Source organism: Pleurodeles waltl, chromosome 9 (assembly GCF_031143425.1).
Source record: "Pleurodeles waltl isolate 20211129_DDA chromosome 9, aPleWal1.hap1.20221129, whole genome shotgun sequence".
NCBI classification, from domain to species: Eukaryota; Metazoa; Chordata; class Amphibia; order Caudata; family Salamandridae; genus Pleurodeles; species Pleurodeles waltl.
Window position 1 is genome coordinate 1,106,252,627 of NC_090448.1, and position 23,559 is coordinate 1,106,276,185.

Consider the following 23,559-nt stretch of genomic DNA (forward strand, 5'->3'; position numbering starts at 1 on the left):
TGCCCCCCCCATGTGCCTCCCCGCTCCTTTTCCCTCCCACGGGCCGCAACTGTGTTTGTGGGCCTGCTGGGCTGTTTTTTTCTATTGTTTTCCATGGTAATTAAACAAACATTGCCTGCAGCAAGCACAAAGGCATGCAGCCTTCTGTTTCTTGCAAAAGGCTTATACAGTGGGTCTTTACGAGTTCAATACTGCCCTGATTTGCAAACATGGGCCACTCCACTTTTTATGTGTCTAAATCACTAGTCGGTGTCATTTTTATTTTGGTGCCCATGCCTAGTTACAGTCAGACTCTGCTAACAGCGATGAAGGCAAAATGTTCTCAGGCTTAAATATAACCTGCATCTGACTTTAGAGGACCCTTACAGCAGATTCTTAAACTTCAAAATGCCTCACTGCTTGTTGGGAGACCCACATGGAAAGCCCAAGGGAACGTGAGAAGCACTTCCAAATGACTGCAATGGAGAGTACAAAGCACTGGAAAATCCCAGGGTCAGATGCGAGGAGTTCATCCAATCTAGGTTTGTTCTTTGCATTCTGGTATTTGTAGTTCTGTTTTTCCATTACAAACTCAGGGCTAGAATTTCCAGAAGGTAATGAAGATGCCACAACTGATTGAACTACTACCAAATGGATCTTAGAGACGTGAAAGCTTGGTAGAAGTAAAAAGAAAGAACAATAATTACTTTGGCTTGTGAGGCAGCCAATGAGCCAATCTAGGAGGTCATGGGTATATATCTTGATCAGAGGCCAGACTTCTCAAGTTTCCCAAGTCTCCATGCCATCTGTGTCTAGTCCTGAACTTTTTACTCTATCAGATGTGTGAGCCTGGTGTCTGGAAGTGAGGGTAAGGCAGACTACAACACGCAGAAGACGTTAATGTGTCACAAAAGTCCAGGAAAGGAAACGGAGTCTGCAAGGAAACTGAGCGAGGTGATCTTCCTAAAATAGTACCCCAACGGAGGAGGGCGCCAGATAGCCCCTTGAAGTAGAACTGATGGAGAAGCCAACATATTGACAGAGTGCCGAGCATGAGCAGGCCCAGGGTACAGGGAATAAATCCAATGGTATTTTTAGTGATGATCTTCTAAAAGTCACGTCTTTGAAAAAATGATCCACTTAAATCTGGACTGAAGGACAGATGCGAAAGAAAAACACGAAAGCCTCTTAAACTCAAAACGAACTCTGAATTATGAGTGCCTGCCTTGTCTGAGACTTCACGAGAGAAAATACAGCTGACTAAAAAGTCTCGGTAAGACAGCCTGGAAAGAAAAGTCGTCCAAGGCTGCGCAGCGTCCGGGTTTCCTGTTTCTTGAGGGGGTTTATAAATATTTGGAAGGTGCGGTCAGATAGCTGCGGCCCTCCGCGCGCCAGATCCCAGGGCTGCTTTTCATTAACGTTGCCCCTGGCAACCGGCTCGTCTGCAGCGAGTCCCATTCAAGCCCTGGAAGGCATCTGTGGCATGTTAATCTTTTTTCTTTTAATATGGAACCTACTGTAATCTTTCCGCCCCGCTATGAAAACTCAGCTCAGCAGAAAAAAAACCAAAACTTCTAAAGCCTTTTTTTCATCGTTCACCACCGTCGACGCAGCCACACCGCCAGATCTTTTACCTAATCTGCCTCAAAGAATTCTCACGCACCGGTGCACGTGTGTGCGCTCCGGCTGACGAGTAACAGCTGCGCAGGACTAGACGGTACACTTCCTTTTCACTTGTGTACACTTGAGGCCTGGGCTGATAAATGCCTGGAGGAAAAAGTGGGCGCGCCCGGGACTTTAAATCGCGGCAGAACTGTTATCCAGCAGCAGATAAAAGGCCCTCTTTGCAGACAGGCAAGAACTGGTTTTATCCAGCCTGTGACGTCAGTCCAAGTTGAGCAAAACTAATGAGGTTCTTCTGCCTGATTTTAACATGCGAACAAAACCCTTTCAGCAAAATGCAGATGGGTTCAGTCAGCCAGCTGTGCACAAAAAACCTTAATTTCACCATAGTTGTCAGGCTTTCGTTTTATAGACCACCCCTTCCTGGTTCTCCTGTACATTCCATTATATTTTCTGTAGATATTTTGTTCTCTATGGTTTCCAAATGACTTCATAGCACTGGTACATGTTGTATACAGGCCAGTGGTTTCAATCAACATGCCAGTGCATTCCGGGAGTTGCAGTTTATTTCCCTAAATATGTGCTAATGCAGCTGGAATTGCAGGTGCTATTTTCTTGAGGTATTTTTTTTACAGCACCGTCCATGCTACTGTGCCGCCACCTCAGGATTTTCGGCTGTACAAATTTGTGGATACTGTAGAAGAAAGTTATGCATATACAAATTCAAAAGATAGTGAGAAAGAGGAGCTAGCTGTACTAAAGTGAGTTCCCCGCCACACGATAAATTAGTGTGTAAAAACTACATGACAGAACTTGTTACTCAGCAATAACTTATCTAATTAGCAGGTGACAGAATCTTCCCCTCAAGAAAGCCCAAAGCAACCTTGGGTAGAAGATATTAATACACACAATCCTAGCCTTTTTATTCTCACAATCCTTTGCCGGGATTTCAAAACGAGGTTACTTTGAAAATAAATGTGTGCTGCAAAATCCTGAGACTATAGTATCTGGGCCTACTAGAGCCATGGAAGTCTGCAAACATATTCAGTGGCACAAGCAGCATCAAGCTAATATAAAATGTCATCCATATGTTAGTATTCAAAAAGTTGATGTCTTTACACAATGATACATTCATATATAAAAACGAAATCACATTATTATCAAATTCACCCTTCATAAACTCTCCATCAACCTCGATTCAAAAATACATGGTCAGCAGGCTCTGAGACCTATGCCTGAGGTTGCTAATTGACATGTCACGTGGGTTAGCACGTAGATGGCAGACAAACATGCAAACAGGAAACTCATATCAGCCCCACGGATAGGCGCAGCTACACCACAGTGGTCCAATGAGATTGGCCCCAGTAAAGCACACATTTCGAAGGGGTATGCACGTTCTCAAAAGACAATAAAGTCAGCTGCCACATGAAGTTAGGAACACTCACCAATCCGAAAACGACATACACACTAACACGCAGCAATAACATGCCCTTCATGCCGAACATGTTGACATTTTACCCAGTGGCCCTCATTGTGTCCACGCAAGGTCGAGGCCCACCTTCATTTGCTCTCAAGGACCTTATTTACAACTCCAAAACAACGGTCCACGCTCTTTAAATAAAAAGGAATGCAGAAATTGTTTTGTGATAGCCAGAGAAAATGTACATAACAGTGCTCAGATCGACTGTACTTTGAGACAGTCCTCAGACCCTGTGTCTATAACTATTCTGCTGGCCGTAGTGTTTAATTAAGTCAACTGTTCCTGTTTTGGGTTAAGTAGTCTGTTAGCTTTTAAAAGAATCTGAAAGCATTTCTTTTCTGTAAAATAACCTTTTTAATTTGAAAATGAGTGCACTTTTAATAAAGAAAGTCATTAAAAATAATTCTATACACAACTTTTAGTAATGTGTAATATGTAGTAAATATAACGTTTACTTTAGGTAAGAATTGTTGCTATAAAGTTTTAAAATAATTTAAATGTAATATATTTAAACACATTTAATATTTAAATCAAAATTAAGTTAGTGCTGTAGCATTTTTCAGTTTTGTTCGACATATAAAATATATGAAATTAATTTACATTAATATCTAACATAAAGTATTTCACTATTTTTTAAGAATCTTGTTAAACCTTTTTAATATACCGTAGGGGGAGCTCCACCTACATGTGAAAAGTTACTGGTAGTAACTTTACACTTGTAAGTTTGAATCCACCCCCTTTTTAATGGGGTGGAGACATGTAACTCTACACTTTGTATCAAATTTACGGTCTTAAATGATGAATAGCCAAAAGGTGTAAATTTACTACAAAGTGAAGTTACAGTTGTAGATTTACTCACATGTAAATGTGTCTTTGTGAAGAGGCCCTGTAGTCTGCCCTCTCTCCATCAAGGGTCTTGGGGTCGACTCTTGGACTACTTTAAGAATGGAATGCAGAAGGGACAGTGTTGACCCCGAGAAAGATCACTGTCTCATAGAAATCTCTCAATCTGCCCAGTAAATCAATTGGCCCTACCCTGCTTAGAATGACTTTTTAAGGAGCCTACCTTTACAAATCACCTGTAAAGCTGTTTCTAAAAAAGCAATCGAACTCTGAACCCACCTCCATGGAAACAGAGTGAACAACCACCGGTAAGAAACCAACAATGGTAGTAAACACAGCCGGGCACATATGCAATACACCAAGAGAGGTCTGGCGGTATGTTTTAAAATAATGACCTATGATCGAACTGTGACAATAGGCTCCCTTTTCAATTGGTCTCTATGCAAGCTCCTGGGCCCATCTCTAACATTCACACCATTGAAAACGACTGCCTTTTTGAGTGGAGGGTTGTATTTAAAGTTTGCAAGGGAAGCCATCTATTCAGTCCTGCAAAATGATTACATTGTACTATAAGTTCATTTGGAACACCCCTGGGATAAGAGAGCATAATAATATTTGCATCTAATACGTACCGGAATGTGTGGAAGGAACGATATCAGTAACTTCTTTGAGCTTTTTTATTCTGCAGCTTCTAACCCTATCCTTCTGTCCACAACTGGAATTTCGGAGGGCCCAAAGACTTGGACAAAGCAAATATACTCCAGCTGGCCACCTTGGCTTACAATTGCATGCCTACTGCATTATCAACATGTCAGCTCATACTGAAAGAAGCCAAAGGGTACAGTCCATATGAATACAAAGACACAAGAATAGCATTTTCAGCAGACTTTTCACAGGATACAAATATACTGTGAATGAAGCTCCTGGCCTAGAGACCAATGTTCAAACAAAATGGTGTCCACACTGATCTACTCCATTCAGCTGTAATGATTCTCACTATTAATGGAAAGAACAAAGAATTTCATGCCCCTCGAGCTGTCGAAGTCTACATAGAATCTATAGTACCACAAGACAGAGAAATAAGTACATTAAACGCTGGGGTCTCCCTTAGTAGAATGGACCCCTGCAGCCCAACTGTTGAAGAAGCAGAGGTTGATAACATACAAGAGTCGGGCAAACTGAGAAACAAAGAATAGCCACATACTCTGCCCAGCCAACCCTTATCCCATAAGTAGCTCCCAGCAACACCCCTACTATTAGTACCTTACAATGGCATTTTTTCAAAAACATTCAAAACTTTGCAGAGCGAGCGGCTATCAGAGGAACCCTCCAGTATAAAGTACTTTCCACAGATCACTTGCTATGATACAGCCTACCACTACTTCCTATGTCTCATATGCCCGCTACTGGCATTAACTTAAGAACAATGTCAATCAACCAGCCTTTCACGGTATGGTCCATGAATGTCAATGCATGGCAAGCTTTGATCGGCAGAAAAAGTACTAACTTAACAAGAAACCCAATATTGTATTACTCCATGAGACTTTGGTAGAATCTACCAAATTACAGCAAAACTGGGTAGGAAAGGACATTTTGGCTTCTAGTAACAACTTTACAACTGCATCCATCAGCTGTTGAAACAACCCCCTACAAGAAAAACAGAGTAGCAATTTTCATCCACAAGAACCTACCACATTGAGAATGCAAAACACAGTCATAGCCACTTGGTCAATACGTCTACACCAAACTTTCAATATATGCTCAGAGAATTTACAATGGGATCAAGCTATGCACCAAATACAACGAGAAACCCTTTCTTTGCTGAGCTGGACAGAACAATAGTTTAACTCTAATCTTAAGCACCAACAATAGAATGGGACTGGAATCTCATGATCGATCCCACTCTAGAGCACTCCAGTAAACCAGGCCTCCAAAATAATAATGAAAGGGGCCTTAAAAATACCTGGTATCGGACAACTCATTGGTTAGACCTTGGCATTTACAGAATTAGACGGACAGAGAATACATATTTTTGTCATGCCTACGTGGTACGGAGACCCCGATTGACTAATTCATGATCTACAGAACACTTCTGCATAGAAAAATTAATTACCGAAGCATTGAAGAAGTCTCAGTTTCAGATCACGATCTGATCTCAGCAACTTTTAATTTGCACTTCCACCACACATTACGGAAAATAAATACTCAGTACTATCAGCAGCTGGGTCAAAAGCAAGAACCGAAGGCCCAACTTAAAGATTGTCCTTGAATGAACATAATGACACAGTGAAACAAACTTTATGGGTGGCAGCGAAGGTGTACAGACGAGGCCTAATGATGCAAAATCAGTCTCCAGTGTGCCGAAAAAAACAAAACACACAGAGTCAATTGGAAGGAGACATTTACAGTATGCTCAAAGTATGGAAGAAAACACATCAACTTGTTTGACAAGACAGCCTCTTCTACTCTCATGTATCGAACTGGATAATGCCTATCTTTTGGTAGATGGCCTTCCTTTCCGTTGGCGAAGATAGAAACAGAGGGGAAGATAGGACATTTCTCAGATCTTAACAGTTGGAAGGTTAATGCCTATTCAGGACCTAGATAATAGTTCCTCTTCCAACATCCCCAATTACAGATTGTTGTTCTTCATTTAAAGCAAGATGATGTAGGAGACTCTGCAATACTTGTGTTCCTCCAGAATTGGGGGGCTTATAAAAAACTGATTTGGGGCTGTATGGTTTGCTGATTGAGGGAAGGTACTCTAAACCAACATTCGCAAAACTCTTTCTGCATTGGTACCCACACATGCAAATAGCCCTTACAAAGTGCAGGTAGACCTTTTTGCACAATAAAAGAATTCAGCTACTGCACAATTTTACGTGATTACTATTTGCCACTCCACACATTGTTTTGGACACACTTAGCAGCAACCGATGCCTTCTTGGGATGCAATGCGCCCAGAGAAGACATGGTACAGATCCTTAGATCTTGCTGGACTATTGAGGAATTCTGGGCAATGATCTGGTTAAACTGACTTAAACCAGTAAGCACGCGCCCCAACCTTCGATATAGTTGGCAGTATTCCATTGCACTCAAAAAATACCTGAATGACAACCTATAAGGAATTGGGTTACTGGTTGACTGGGGGTGAGCCCTGGTTAAGCAACAACCACAATCCTAGTCAAGGTAAGGGACAAGCAGGCTCCAAATTAACCTCTGCTCAACCCCCTGGTAGCTTGGCATGGAGCAGTCAGGCTTAACTTAGAGGCAATGAGTAAAGTCTTTGTGTAACACTTCAAACAGTAAAACAGTGAAAGCACCACACAAAAAGGATCCCTCACCAGGTTAGAAAATTAGAGCGGAATTTAATAAAGTCAGCCATTAAATAAAACAAGTTCAAAATGACAAAAATCCAATCAGTAGAACCGGAGTTATGGATTATTAAAGAATAAACTGTAAACATAGTGGCAGAAAGCGCCAAATGGTCGCGTTGGACTGGGTCATAGTCAAAAATTAAGGCCAAATGCGATGGGGCACAAGTCATATAGATCCCCAGATTAGTCACACTAGCTTCTCAAGTTTTGTGCCAAGAGTCCCATTCGTTTTGGAGAGGGTCAAGAGGAGCATGAAGAGCGTCGCAGGCAGCATGGTGCAAAGAGCAGGCTGGGTGTTGCAGAGAGGCAGGCTGGAGTTTCACATTGGCAGCCCCTTGGTGCTGCTGTGCACGGAGATGGACTGGTGGTGACTTGTGCTGAATTTCAGTGCAAATGGAGTGCTTCTTGTGTGAATGAGCCCAAAAGTTTGATTTCAAGAGCCCATGAGCAACATTAAGAATCCAGGACCCGAAAAGCACCACCTGGGGGTCAGGACCTTGCTGCAGCTGGGTCCAGGAGCCAGATGGGTAGCCTTTCTTGTCCATGCAGCTCAGATCAAGAGGCCAGCAGACTATCCATTTGAGTCACGCTGGGGTCCTGGGTTCAAGATGAAGTTGCAGGGCCAGATGTTCTTTCCCAGGGAAGAGGGCAGCAGGTCTGCACAGCAGTTCCTTTAAAGCAGTAGTCCAGGAAAATGGCAGTCCTTGTAGCCTCACAGCAGTCTTTCCTGGCAAAGTATCCACAGATTTGGAAGTGTACAGAAGAGTTGGTGTCTGAGGTATTTCTTTTATATACAGTTGTGCCTTTGAAATGGGTAGAAGCTTGGGTGAGCATGCCTTTGAAGTGCACAGTTGCCCTGCTGTCCTGCCCTGACTCTAGACCGGTGGTTCCCAACCTGTGGTCCGGGGACCCCTGGAGGTCCATGAAGCCTCCTCAGGGGGTCTGCGACTGCTGAGAAAATTAAATAATATTAACAGATTAAGTCCCCAGCTTTCAGTAATGACTCAGCGGGGGTGGGAGGCAGATTCCAATAATGACACAGTGGGGGTCGCCGGGTTCCAGTTATGATAAAGTGGGGCTCCACAGAAGCAAAAGGTTGAGAACCATTGCTCTAGACTAGCTACAGGGGGTATGCAGATCTTTGTGTGGGGGCAAGGCACAGCCTAATCAAGTGTAAGTGGGATTTTATCCAGCATCTCCCTCCAATCTTGCCAGTGATGGCCCATCCAGTCACATCTAAGCTCCCCATTGTGTGTGGCTGTCTAGGAGGAAGACACAAAGCCCACCTGTCAGTTACACCCAGTCATGTGACCAGAGCCGGGCTGATGGCACCAAATGGCAAAGACAAGAAAACACAAACTTTCAAAAGTGGCATTGTCAGAACTGCAATTTAAAGTCCGACTTTATTATGTTAGGATTTTAAATCGCAATTCCAAAAACCCCAAGTATCAACCCATTTATCTCTTGTCATTTGAAAATCGCACTTATAAAATGTAATAAGGGAACTCCAGTGTTAATGTGAGAGACAGGCCTTGCAGTAGTGAACAACTAATTTAAGAGTTTTTCACTACCACGTCATCTAAAACTTGAAAGTACATGTCCTACTTTTAAAAACATGGCACTCTGCCCGCTGGGCTGTCCAGGGTCTACCCAAGGGATGGATTATATGTACTAAAAAGGAAGGTTTGAGTCTGGCAAAATATGTATTTTGCCAGGTCAAAATGGCAGTTTCAAACTGCACACACAGGCTCTGCAGTAGCAGGCCTGGGACACAAGTGGGTGGCACAATCTGTGCTGCAGGACCACCAGTAGAATTTAATTTACAGGTCCTGGGTACATGTAGTACACCTTTATCAGGGACTTATGAGTACATTAAATATGCCAATTAGGTATAAGTCAATTCTACCATGTTTTCAGGAGATTGCAGAAACACTTTACATTGGTTGGCAGTGGTAAAGTTCACTGAGTCCTAAGTCCAGCAAAAACAAATTCAGCAATAAGTAGGAGGAAGGCAAAAAAAGTTTTTGGGATGACCCTGCAGAAAGGGCCAAGTCCAACACAAATTATAAAAATGATGGCTTGATTCTGCCCTGGCAACAGCAAAAATATGTATACTTTTCCACTAGAAGACTTCTACGTCCCACAACACTGAAAGACTGGTGACACCATTGAGACAGTGGCTACCCATGAAAGACTCATTTATAAATTAAATGACCATCTGTAGATATTTGATGACGTTTGAGGCCATACCTGGCTTAACACTTCATTGACGTTAAACATGTAAGATATTTGAAGTCCACCTTTCTTTCCTTTGGTCTGAGGCAAGACTGTTAAAGAATTAGGGCTGCAAAACCATAATATCGCTCCGGGGTAAAGATCGATAAGGTAAGTAGAAACCTAACTTAAAGCTGAATGATTGTAAAAAATGTAAATTGTTAATGGTTTTATGGCACTATTTACAAAATATTATTTTGATAGTATGTAAATGTTGCAAGATTAACATTGCTTTATTTTTATTTTCTGGACCATCTATAATCGTGAAATAAAGATTTAAATACATGAAAAAGTTGGACCACAATAACGTAGTGCAGATCCTTAAAATTAATATAGATCCTATTCACGGTCCAAGAGGTGGGGTTTAGGACACATCAAAATAAAAAATAAAGTTTTATTTCATTTTAGAAAGCATTAAGAACAGAGTTAACGTACATAAAGAACAAACAACATTATGATAGATGATCTGTTTATAGTATGAGGTTCCAAAATGGTCTCCTATGGCAATAAGAATAAATTATAATCTTTTGACATAAAGAGGCTCCAGCGAAGATGTCTGAGACCATTGAGACAGATGTGATGTCTACATCCTTCAACAGCTATTGATACTACTCAACCCAGAACAAGATGTCACTCTTTTCTTTCCAATGTGATGCCACTTTACGGTAAAAAAATGCACTGAACAGTAAAAAAACAAACTAACCTTGTCTGATAATGACGAGCTGCAAAACTAAGATTCTGGGTTTGGCATGACAATAGTACATACATAGGGGGTGATTCTGACCCCGGCGGTACTAGACCGCCGGTGCCAGGGTCGGCGGGAGCACCGCCAACAGGCTGGCGGTGCCCCGCAGGGCATTCTGACCGCGGCGGTTCAGCCGCGGTCAGAAGAGGAAAACCGGCGGTCTCCCGCCGGTTTTCCGCTGTCCTTCTGAATCCTCCATGGCGGCGCAGCTCGCTGCGCCGCCATGGGGATTCAGACACCCCATACCGCCATCCTGTTCCTGGCGGTTTGCCCGCCAGGAACAGGATGGCGGTATGGGGTGTCATGGGGCCCCTGGGGGCCCCTGCAGTGCCCATGCCAATGGCATGGGCACTGCAGGGGCCCCCGTAAGCGGGCCCCACTTTGAATTTCACTGTCTGCATTGCAGACAGTGAAATTCGCGACGGGTGCAACTGCACCCGTCGCACCTTCCCACTCCGCCGGCTCAATTCTGAGCCGGCGTCCTCGTGGGAAGGGTTTTTGCACTGGGCTGGCGGGCGGCCTTTTGGCGGTCGCCCGCCGGCCCAGTGCAAAAGCCAAAATACCCTCAGCGGTCTTGCGACCGCGGAGCGGTATTTTGGAGGGGGGAAGTCTGGCAGGCGGCCTCCGCCGCCCGCCAGACTTAGAATGACCCCCATAGTGTCATAAAAAGGTAATATGCATTCCAATCATTGAGGCCTGAAATGGACCAGACACAGATGGTTGTGTGCAACATGCTCCTCTGGATCAACCAGATCAAAGATAATTAGGCAGCATTCTTATTCTAGTCTGGCCACAGAAGTGTCTGTATGCCTTTTCAAGGACCTCAATCCACCACGATACCTGAGGTAACAGAAGTGACATCATGCACACTTTAAGACTTCCAGAAGGTTAACATCCTGATCCACCATAACCCTCTCCACCACCTGCTAGTTACTGGTGAGGAGTAGAGAAATGACAAGTTGCAGAACTATAGAAGGTAAACAGGAAACTGAGAGTTCTGTTTACTTTTTGATCCTCCTGCTAGAATCATGACGCCGAGACCAGGGGGTAGCAAAGAATACGTTTGGGTACCTACCGGCTGCTTAAAATACTCATACCTCCTGGCCTCGGGTCTGTTCTTGGACCTCCTGCACCTCTTTTACAGGGACGTCATCCAACATGTTCTCAGACTAGACCTCGTGTTCATGAATAAGGTAGAATTGTCCCTCCTTCATTAGAACTACTTGGATGAAGGAGCTTGGCTTAACTTAGGCCTCCTCTTGAATGACCTTGATGTCCTCAGAGTTGTGAGTCCATCAACCACAAGTCTCCATAAAGGAGCAATTGTGGAGATTCTTGGCTCTACCCAAGGAAATCAATCCCTAGATTGCTTTACAGCTGATGTACTTTCATATTCTGCATAACTGTTGGATGTACTTGAAAGCTATTTAAGAATACAGGAATGGGTCAGGGAGGGGAATATTTTTGTACCACCAGTGAGATACAAGTTACGCAGCAATTAATGCATCAAGGTAATGCAGAATTGTATGCATGTGCATGTGCAATTGCTTTGTTAAGCAGTGCAGGTCTTCTTATGGTCACTTCACATTAGAAGGCCACCAGAAAGTATGAGGTTGGAGTTGTTAGCACTCATTGCTCTACTATGTACAACAGTAGCAGTGTTGCACATGTTGCTGCTACTCTCCTATGTACGTTAGTACTAATGCACTGCCAAGGTGCTCTTGTACATATATAAAGGGACATATTTAAGAGCCCCTAGTGCCATTTGAATGCTACATTAGTGTATTTTTTAATGCTAATGTGGAGTTAGAAGGTCAAAAATGCCGTGCCATATTTACAAAGTGGTGCAATGCATGCATTGCATCAGTTTGTACCCCTTTGCGCTACATTATGCCTGTGCCAGGTGTACGCAATGGTTGCGTTCCCCCATTAGGGGGACCAAATAAACGGTGCAAGGAAATCTGAGAGATTTCCTTGCACCATTTCTTTCGGCACTTTTAATGGCTGCTCAGAGCAGGCGTTATAAGGAGGCTTCTATTGCTTACGATGAGCCTCTGGGTTCTTTGCAGGATTAGCGTCAGCATTTTTGACGCTAATCCTGCAAAGCGCAGGACTAGCATAAAAAATTCTGACGCTAGTCCCCTAACTACCGCCATACTGCGCTGTATTTTAAATACGGTGCACACATGGTGGCTGTAAGGAAATGCCTCCTTGGCATGGTTATCCCCTGACTTTTTGCCTTTGCTGATGCTAAGTTATGACTTGAAAGTGTGCTGGGACCCTGCTAACCAGGCCCCAGCACCAGTGTTCTTTCCCTAAACTGTACCTTTGTCTTCACAATTGGCACAACCCTGGCACCTAGGTAAGTCCCTTGTAACTGGTACCCCTGGTACCAAGGGCCCTGATGCCAGGGAAGGTCTCTAAGGGCTGCAGCATGTCTTATGCCACCCTGGGGACCCCTCACTCAGCACATGCACACTGCTTAACAGCTTGTGTGTGCTGGTGGGGAGAAAATGACTAAGTCGACATGGCACTCCCCTCAGAGTGCCATGCCAACCTCACACTGCCTGTGTCACCCCTCTAGCAGGCCTTATAGCCCTAAGGCAGGGTGCACTATACCATAGGTGAGGGCATATGTGCATGAGCACTATGCTCCTACAGTGTCTAAGCAAAACCTTAGACATTGTAAGTGCAGGGTAGCCGTAAGAGTATATGGTCTGGGAGTTTGTCAAACACGAACTCCACAGTTCCATAATGGCTACACTGAAAACTGGGAAGTTTGGTATCAAACTTCTCAGCACAATAAATGCACACTGATGCCAGTGTGCAATTTATTGTAAAATACACCCAGAGGGCATCTTAGAGATGCCCCCTGAAAACATACCCGACTGCCAGTGTAGGCTGACTAGTTTTTGCCAGCCTGCCACACACCAGACATGTTGCTGGCCACATGGGGAGAGTGCCTTTGTCACTCTGTGGCTAGGAACAAAGCCTGTACTGGGTGGAGGTGCTTCTCACCTCCCCCTGCAGGAACTGTAACACCTGGCGGTGAGCCTCAAAGGCTCACCCCCTTTGTTACAGCGCCACAGGGCATCCCAGCTAGTGGAGATGCCCGCCCCTCCGGCCACTGCCCCCACTTTTGGCGGCAAGGCTGGAGGAGATAATTAGAAAAACAAGGAGTCACCCACTAGTCAGGAAGGCCCCTAAGGTGTCCTGAGCTGAGGTGACCCTCACTTTTAGAAATCCTCCATTTTGTGGATGGAGGATTCCCCCCAATAGGATTAGGGATGTGCCCCCCTCCCCACAGGGAGGAGGCACAAAGAGGGTGTAGCCACCCTCTAGGACAGTAGCCATTGGCTACTGCCCTCCCAGACCTAAACACACCCCTAAATTCAGTATTTAGTGGCTCCCCAGAACCTAGGAAACTAGATTCCTGCACCTTAACAAGAAGAAGGACTGCTGACCTGAAGCCCTGTAGTGAAGACTGAGATGACAACTGCTTTGGCCCCAGCCCTACCGGCCTGTCTCCCAACTTCGAAGAAAACTCCAACAGCGACGCATCCAACAGGGACCAGTGACCTCTGAAGCCTCAGAGGACTGCCCTGCAACCAAGGACCAAGAAACTCCCATGAACAGCGGCCCTGTTCAACAATCTGCAACTTTCTCGCAACAAAGAAACGACTTTGAAGACTTCACGTTTCCTGCCAGAAGCGTGTGACTTTCCATTCTGCACCCGACGCCACTGGCTCGACCTGCGAAAAACCACCCTTCAGGGAGGACTCCCCGCTGACTGTGAGCTTGTGAGTAGCCAGAGACGACCCCCCTGAGCCCCCACAGCGACGCCTGCAGAGGAAATCCAGAGGGTCCCCCTGACCGCGACTGCCTGTAACAAGGAACCCGACGCCTGGAACCAACACTGCACCCACAGCCCCCAGGATCTGAAGGAACCGAACGCCAGTGCAGGAGCGAACCCCAGGTGACCCCCTACCTAGCCCAGTTGGTGGCTACCCCGAGGAGCCCCCCCTGTGCCTGCCTGCATCGTTGAAGAGATCCCCTGGTCTCCCTATTACTTCCTATACAAAACCCGGCCGCCCCTGTGCCGTTGAGGGTGTACTTTCTGTGCCTGCTTGTGTCCCCCCCGGTGCCCTACAAAACCCCCCTGGTCTGCCCCCCGAGGACGCCGGTACTTACCTGCTGGCAGACTGGAACCGGGGCACCCCTGTTCTCCATTGAAGCCTATGTGTTTTGGGCACCTCTTTGACCTCTGCACCTGACCGGCCCTGAGCTGCTGGTGTGGTAACTTTGGGTTTGCCTTGAACCCCCAACGGTGGGCTACCTTGGACCCAACTTTGAGACTTGTAAGTGTTTTACTTACCTGTGAACTTAACCTTTACTTACCTCCCCCAGGAACTCTTGATTTTTGCAGTGTCCACTTTTAAAATAGCTTATTGCCATTTTTGTCAAAACTGTACATGATATTGTGATAATTCAAAGTTCCTAGAATACCTGAGTGAAATACCTTTCATTTGAAGTATTACTTGTAAATCTTGAACCTGTGGTTCTTAAAATAAACTAAGAAAATATATTTTTCTATATAAAAACCTATTGGCCTGGAGTAAGTCTTTGAGTGTGTGTTCCTCATTTATTGCCTGTGTGTGTACAACAAATGCTTAACACTACCCTCTGATAAGCCTACTGCTCTACCACACTACCACAAAATAGAGCATTAGAACTATCTCTTTTTGCCACTATCTTACCTCTAAAGGGAACCCTTGGACTCTGTGCACACTATTTCTTACTTTGAAATAGTATAGACAGAGCCAACTTCCTACAGTGGCGTTAGGGCGTGCTAAGGGGCGCTGCACTGTTTTCTTAAATATGCAGCTGGTGTTGCATGTGCACTCTGAAAATTCACATTTGCATGTGCTTACAACCCACTGAAAAGGAGTCTTTCTTTTTCTTTTTTGCTAGAGAATATAGAGAACATTCTGCGTCACTTGATATTTTGGTTTTCTTAGTCTGATGATTTGGTTAACATACAACCACCAATGTATCATGAAAGAAGAAATAGCACAGAAAGCAACTCAGCTCATTCCTGACTACTTCCATTTATCAAAAAGTGCTGTAGTTGGCGTTTTTGCTCTTGTACAAATAGTCTCCACTTGTCTAGAGGCCACTGTGTTTCCCCAAATCTACCACTACTGTGCTGATGAAGGTGGAACTGATGTGCCGCAGGCTTTCCTGCTGCTTAGGTTTCCAAATGTTGCTCATGACTCTAACAGATGTTTGTGCTTAGAGACCACTGGCATCTTTATGGACTGTTCAGTTCCACCCTTCACATCAACTCTCCTCTGTGAATTATGCAAGATTGCATTCCTCCAGTTCCTATTCCTATATTGACTCTGTATGTCCAAGAAAAGTGCAAAAGTGAACCCCATACAGTCCCACCTCATTCAGGAAGAATACACACAGGTACATACAATCTCCCTATGTAGTGTATATATCTGTAATTGTAGTGTTTATCTATTTCTCTCTTTCTCTCCCTCTCGGGCTCTCTCTCTCTCTCTCTCTCTCTCTCTCTCTCTCTCTCTATATATATATATATATATATATATATATATATATATATATATATATATATATAGAATGAGACATACTAAATAACGCGGCCTAAGCCACACGGATGTTTACCACGCAAGTGGAACAACGCTTGCCTAAACTATGACTGTCTTTTTCTCTGCCTTAACCACGCATGTGCATAGTTAAGGCAGAGAGCGGTCTAGTGGTGCCGAGAAAAGAGCAGGAAGGATCGGAAGAGGGTGAGTTAAGTGGGGCTGGGGCAGGGTTAGGGGTAGTTTTTAGGGGTGTGGGGTGGATTTAGGGCTTAGGGTGGATGGGGCGGTGAAGTTTATTTTTTAGCGGTATGGGTGGTGGGGTTGTGGTAGTTTAGTTATTAGGGGTGGGGGAAGGTTTTACAGCTCAGGGCGGGTGGGGGTGTCCACATACTTTAGTGTTTAGGGGTGGGGAAATTTTAGGGCTCAGGGCATGTAGGGGGGTCGGGGTACTTTCTTTATTTAAACAGGGGCCAGGGTTTTCAGGGGTAGGGTAGTTTGGGGCCTCAGGGCAGGTGGGGGGGGGGTTGGAGTATTTTTTTACATTAAGGGGGGGTGGGGGGGGGTTGGATAACACAACCATGCATGCAGTTTCCACATATTCCTTTAATAAGCATACTTTAACAGCAAAATTGGTTGTAAAGGCATGTTTGGAAAAGACGCAGTCGTGGTTCCAACCTCGTTGTTAAGGGATGCGTGGTTCGGACATGCGCAGTTGTGTCATATAACCATCCATATATATATATATATGTATGTATGTATATATATATATATATATATAAACACAGTGTGTTACATACCTTGACTGGTAGACCTACTTTCGTTTCCCACTCTCCTGGGAACACTAATATTTCTTTCCCTATTTCTAAACTTTATACTCTGGAAAATACACTGTACCAGCTGATTTTCTGTGGGACGAAGTTCCATTTGTAGGTGTAAATGTCTGCATGTGCTGGTTTTGTGAATCAAGTTCTGGCATTTGTAAAAGTGGAAGGTTTTTTCACACCGATGTAGGAATTTCTATGTGCAAAAGAAGCTGTACATCAGGAGCTCATCAAGGTGCTGATGGTGTCCTTGAACAATGCTATTCAGGCACTCGTGCTCGCTGAGAATGGACCTCTAGCATCACGGTTTGAAACTTTTGCTTAAATCACACGATCAGGTGTGCGTATATAAATCAACGAAGATCCCCACCAGACCTCGCACTACATCCTATGTGGGGCACATTTCTTTCCCTCGAGTAAAGTATACGCGTGTGCTAACCTTCTACTTATTTCTTCTACTTCTACCTTCTACTATGTCTTTGGCTTACCCATCAACTTGTCCTGTGCCCTAAGAGCAAGTTGTAGGGTTTCTGCTATCCAAAACTAAAACAATTTGATTTAGAGACAGGGCAAAACAGGAACAACAAACTACTGTTTTCGGGATGCAGCCCATACACAGTGAGTTAAATTCATAAGCCTATGTGTGCAGATGTTACCTTATAGGGATATACCTTGATTTGCTACAATATTCTCCTAATATCGGGAGAATTCATCAAATAAAAGGTGGCAGTGGTTTGTGAATCCGAAAGGCCACTGCTTGGTCTGCTCTGGCACTCTATTCCCTTGGAGCTGAGAATGCTTGTTGTTGAAGACAGCAGTGCCTGGCTGTTTGCTATTTCACCTGCCCACAAAAATGCTTCAGTTGACTGATTTGGTAGACAGCTTGTTGTGGCAGGCTGGAAGTTGGCCTACTGGCTTCTGCAGTGTTTGTTGGCTCAGGACATTATAATGACCTTTTAAGACTAGGCAGGCAGTTCGCTCTTGGATTTGCTTAGGCGCATTTCCAAGAAACACCGATTTCCAAAGCTGAATATTTATACGTACAACTCCTATGCTGCTCAAGGGATGATCTTGCTGGGGCTTGATGCACACGCTGAAGACGGTATGGTGAAGAGCGCTGCGCGATCCCAAAAACAGAGGTCCATGATCGCATGACTGGGGTTCAGCGCAACAACAGATCACTCCACCGCGCAGCCAAGCAAGTCGTGGAACATCTAGAGCCTTTGTGTTTGCCATGCCATGCTTTACGAATGACTAATGCATACACGCATCATTTCAGGTCACAAGGTTTTGAGTATTGCCCTCCATATGAAGGTTTGGAAGGCTGCTCCTCCATTCCATCACCTTTCTAAGGTGCTCAAACTAAGTTGTGTGGGTTTGCTTGTGGTGCGCGGTACAGTTCAATAATCTGGGGTTGCACAGGGAGGGTTTTGACTGGAAGTTGGGGAAGTGGATGGACCTGGCGCCAAGCCCCTCTTGAGGGCAATGTGTACAAAGTGACAGCTCACTTCCATTTACTGTGCTCCTACTCGAGTCACTCAAGAGAGGCTTCTTCCCTTAATCAATCTTAACCTTCTGTACTTCAGTCTCTGCAGCTCGAACCTGAGAGCAGTAGTTTGGGAATGGGAATGGGAAAGGATCAGTGATTGAGAGGATGGAGGAAGACATGTATCAATACTAGGTCTAGGGAACATTTTAATCATGCTAGAGAAATGTGTGAATTTTTGCATTATGCTTCTTCCATATATTTTTAAGCTACTGTGAACTTTCTCCAAAAAAGGTTTTTCAAGCTACCAGTAGGAGAGTGGTTTATACAGAAAATGCCTTGCCAAAATGCATTTTTCTGCTCAAATCAGTCTCCTGTCAATATTTTGTGAGACTCTTTTACACAAGATTGCTTAAAAAATGTGGTGCGAGATACCAGGAAACAATAGATCGCTGTAAAAGCATTATTTTGCAAAATTTTATTGCAACATCAAAAAACTTTGGGAGAAAAAGTGCATATTATTTTCGACACTTAAACCCTTGTTATTAGTTTGACAGACGTGACAGCCCATCCATCAAACTCCCGACAGGGTGGGTTCTGCCTTTGTGGTGACCACCTTGCTGGACCTATTAGGACTTCCCCACTAGGCCAGCAGGTGGAAACCTCGGTTTCCGCCCGCTGGCCTAGTGGAAACAGGCAGCAGCATTGTCTCCAGCTCATACTTGAGCTATCGGCAATGCTGTAGTTCGCAGGGTGCACCAACACCCTCGCAATGTTCACTGTAAGGCAGATGGTGAACACTGCGATGGTGCTGGGCAGGGGGACCCCTGCATGTCCCATGCCAAGTGCCCCCCTGTGGGCCCCTGCACCTGTACTCCACCAGCTTTTACATGGTGGTGACACCGCCATGAAAAGGCTGGCGGAAAACGAGGTGGTAATCCGCAGGGCAGCGCTGCATGCAGTGTTGCCCTGGCAGATTACTATCTTTGCCACCGCCAGGCTGTCGGGATCATGGATCCCGGTGGTGCTGGTGGAACCGTGGTGGTCTGACCGCCAGGGTCTTTATGTGGCAGTCGGACCGGCACAGCAATGGCGGTCCTAACCGCCACCACGGGGCTGGTGGTCTGAAGACTGCCAGCCTCCTAATGAGGGCCTTAATTATTTAACAAGATATAGACAACTTGGAGTTATTTTAATCCCCTGCGACTCTACTGGCTCATGGAGCGCAGCAATAGAGAAGACTCCTCTGAAATCAGTTCTGGAAAGCCACAGGGCCCCTCTCACTCGCTGCAGTCCCAGCCATTGCAGTTGTTCACCTGATTACATTTTACCCAGGGTTTCCATACAGCTACTCGTGAATGTAGACATTGCACTCAGTGCTGTCATATGGGGACCATGTATCACATATTCGAACTGATGAAAGCCTCGGAGTCACAGCACCAGCTTAGCATAAAGTAAAAATGACGAAGCCTGTTTAGTGATGCAATATGGTGTGCTAATGATCATAATGCATAGCTGTGTCTCTTTGTTTGGTTATCATATTGAAAATAAATTAAAATGCCAAATTATACAAAACAGGGCACTTGTGGTGTGAGCAATCCTCACTGGCTTTTAACAACATCTTCATGAAGGGAGAGTATAAGGTGGCCTTTGTCTTTGCATTGTTATTAAAAGCTCTTGCTATATTTATTCTTACACAGAACAATATATTCTTTCAAGAAAAGTATTCAAAGTATCATTCATTATTGTGCGTGGGCCATATTAAGTTTTATTTGAGATCTTCATTTATAGTTGCTGTAATTATTTGTTTTGTTAGAATGGATGTCGATCTTGCTTTTTTCATTACTGATTATTCAAATGATAAGTGCAGTATATGTTTGAAAAAACCCTCAGAAACTCACTGTCAAAATTAATTTCTGGTTATCAGTGAAAAATGATAAAACACAAACATTAACTTATATAACTTTTATCACAGCCATGCAAATCATAACTCGCACACCAAGTGCAAAGCTCCTGACCTCACAATGTTTACACCAATAAATGGCAACACTTAGAAGCAAAATACAAGTAAGGAACAAAACATACTCAAAACAACAAATAATTCTATATTCACAGTAGTCTATTTCGAAGTGGTAAGTGTGATGTTACATGTAATTTCATCTGTAAGATTGTTTACAACATTGTTATTAAATCTGTCTGTGAGGTGATGAGTAGTGCATCTGGTTTTCTTCGAAGCATCACTTTGGGAGAGGCTTATGTTCAGAGCTCCTCCGCTCCTTCACCTCCTGTAGAGGTCAATTCGCTCTTTGTGCCTCAGTTCTTCCTTTTTGGTTGATGTCCCACATCTTCCTGCCTCCTATTCCCTGCTTCTGGAGTTTCATACAAGAAGCGTCCCCTTACGCTGGAAGTGGTGCATGTAGTTTGTTGAGGCCGGACTTCTTGTGGGCTGTGATATGGACCATACCACATTTCCAGTTCTTTTTTTTATAACCTGTTGCTAGGGAACTCCTGAAGGCATGACAAAGTGTTAGATAACTCGCCCCTATCAGGGACTGTACACCAAAGTGCCATAAAGATTTTAAGCTTTTCTAAAATGTTTTGGTCAGCAGCAAATACACTTCTGCAATGCCACCTTATATTAGTCATTTACTTGATAAATCTAATTTGTCCTTCTGTTTCTCACAGCAGATATCTCTCTTTGTGGTAGGTAACCATGTTTCTTAATACCTGAAGAATGGGAACTGTTGTATATTGACTGTGTTGGATCTATTCAGATCATTCTCAAATCCATCATTCATTTCCTGTAGAGACTATTTCTACCTTAGTCCCTAATATAGTTATCTCGATTATTAATAATATAATCACCCAGGTTGATCATGTTAACCGCGTGTTAGCTAAAAATAATTTTTTAGAAAAGTAAAAGGCCATGGGTTTTCCCAACTGATCTGACCCTTCATAGATCAAGGGCCCCATACGTACCTGATTTTAGTAGGCATAATTTCACAGAGACGGCACCAGTCAGATACCCTGTTACTCTTATAATTTTGTCATACCATTCTTTCTTCAATTGATGTACAGTGTTAAGCCATTCACAGTGCTGACCAACAAGCAGCATGTGCAGTGTTGAAAGAAAGCCAATATGTTCCTAAAGTAAAACTCCAGATGCGTAACCCATTGACATATGTGAAATTGTTCCTGACTTCAAAATTGGACAGACTAGCTCTACCTAGTTTAAATTCAACCGGATCATCTCCTAGTAAAGGTCCAAGGCCTTTCTTCTCAGAAGTTCTTAGGAGAAGCCATACTAAACAAAAAGCCAGCTGCAGTGGCAATGGAAATTGCATTGTGATCCTGGTGCTTACGTTACATACTTCATCACATATGTCCTGAAGGACAAGCTTCGTAGAATCCGCAAGAGCTTTACATTGTCACTGTTCTTAACAATTCATTAGGGTCAACCTGTGTGTTAGAAAATAGATTGTCTTTCTTTTTAATTTAGAAATACTAACATTGAAAACATGTATTTAGACCTTGCTGCTAAGGCAACCTTAGATCATTCTGGTGTGCTTCTGCTACGCGACAATGATTTAGCTCAGGACCACAGCCCATTGACCATAGTTGGAGACCTGTCTGATATTTCACAAAAATCTTTCTACTTTCACAGGTAGATTTCTAGCATCTAGTTGTTTGGACTGACTTTGAACATTGGTTCACCTATGTATTTATTACACTTCTTGTGACCCTTTGATAGCTAAACATAACATGTATTGCACTGTCAGCAAATGGGCAATCAACAATGGGGAGGCGTAGGAAAGGTATGGGGCAAGCAACTGTGGGGGAAGGTGGGTGAGTGCAAACAATGAAGCAGGACAGTTGGTGGAGCCCGGGTACAGGCAGTGACAAAGGTGGGGTCCTGATGCAAGCAATGACCTGGGGCAAGGAAAGGCCACGAGAGTGCCTGCAAAACACATAAGGACTTTCATGGAGTGCTGAGAGTTACATTTTTTAAAAGTATTTCCAGAAGCTCACGACCATTGAAGAGGAGGCACCATGGTTAATAGACTGAAAGAATGCCTCTTTCAAAGATGTGAAGATCATGGGTAAATACCAGGAAAGTTGAGGAACTCCACATAAACTACAGAGCATCTGAGAAACAATTAGCTCCAATGTGAGCAGATAGTCCTCAGAATTAATAGGGGCCTTCATAGTCACTCCAGGGAAGGTGGACTCAGCCTTTGAAGCAAGTAGCAAGCCAAAGTAGAGGGTGTCCTGGGAAACCTACCGCAATTAACCAGCCAAGACCACAATCGGACAGAAAATAGGGCTGGCCACCAAATAATAGTGGCCATGGTGGCTTAAAAAGTGGCCCTTGTTTGCAAAGTGCGGCAGTTTTTAATTTATGAAGACATGCTGTATAAGCCTTATGCAAGGTGTGGAAGACTGCTTCGAATTCTGCTTGTTGAGGGCAATGTTTGTGGAATTGTCAGAGGCATCAACAGTAAAAACATGCCCATAAACAGTCACAAAGCTGGCCAGCACACTAGCCTTTCAGATCTTTGGGCACTTTCGGGTTGCCCTGTAGACCAGTCCGACCCTGGCAGCCAGCTTAACTGCTGTCAATGGAAGAAATACAGCAAACATTGAGTGTAGTGTTCACCAGAAAATTGAATAATGGCTGTACTGCAAACTACATACAAAAAGATATCTGTAGCTGCAGGTGCTGGTATGGAGGAAGGAGTATCAATGACTCTCCTCCTGAATGTCTCTGAGTACCCCTGGAAGCATGGGAATCAAAGAAAAGTCACATAGCACAGTCTGAGGCTACCTAAGGGAGCGAATGCCTTCTGCTCAAATTACCCTCTGTCTGGGACAGACTGCACAACTGCAGAAGAAAAACATCAGACTGACGAGACAAAAGTTTGGTCCACGGACACCCAACTTCTGACATAGCAATGAGAATGTCCGCAGATGAAGAAGTAGTGTCCTTGAGATGGGAGGAAGGCCCAACTAAACCACTCTTCCTGAATGTTGGCCATGACAAATAAGATGCCTGAGTGGAAGGACCTCGAAGGGGTCTCGCCAAATAGTAGATGAATGACACTGGACTTAGCCACCTGACTGTCCATACACACCTAGACAGAGTGGCCATTTAGCAGGGGAGCAAATGTCAGAACAGCAAACCAAATTGCTGTTAACTTACTTCAGCTGTCGGGATGGCAAGAGCAGTGCTTAGTATAAGCCGGTGGGGGTCACTAGCACTCATTTTTAGGGTTGAGCGCGCAAAGCGTTCTGTCCCTGATGTAATCTCTCTGTGGG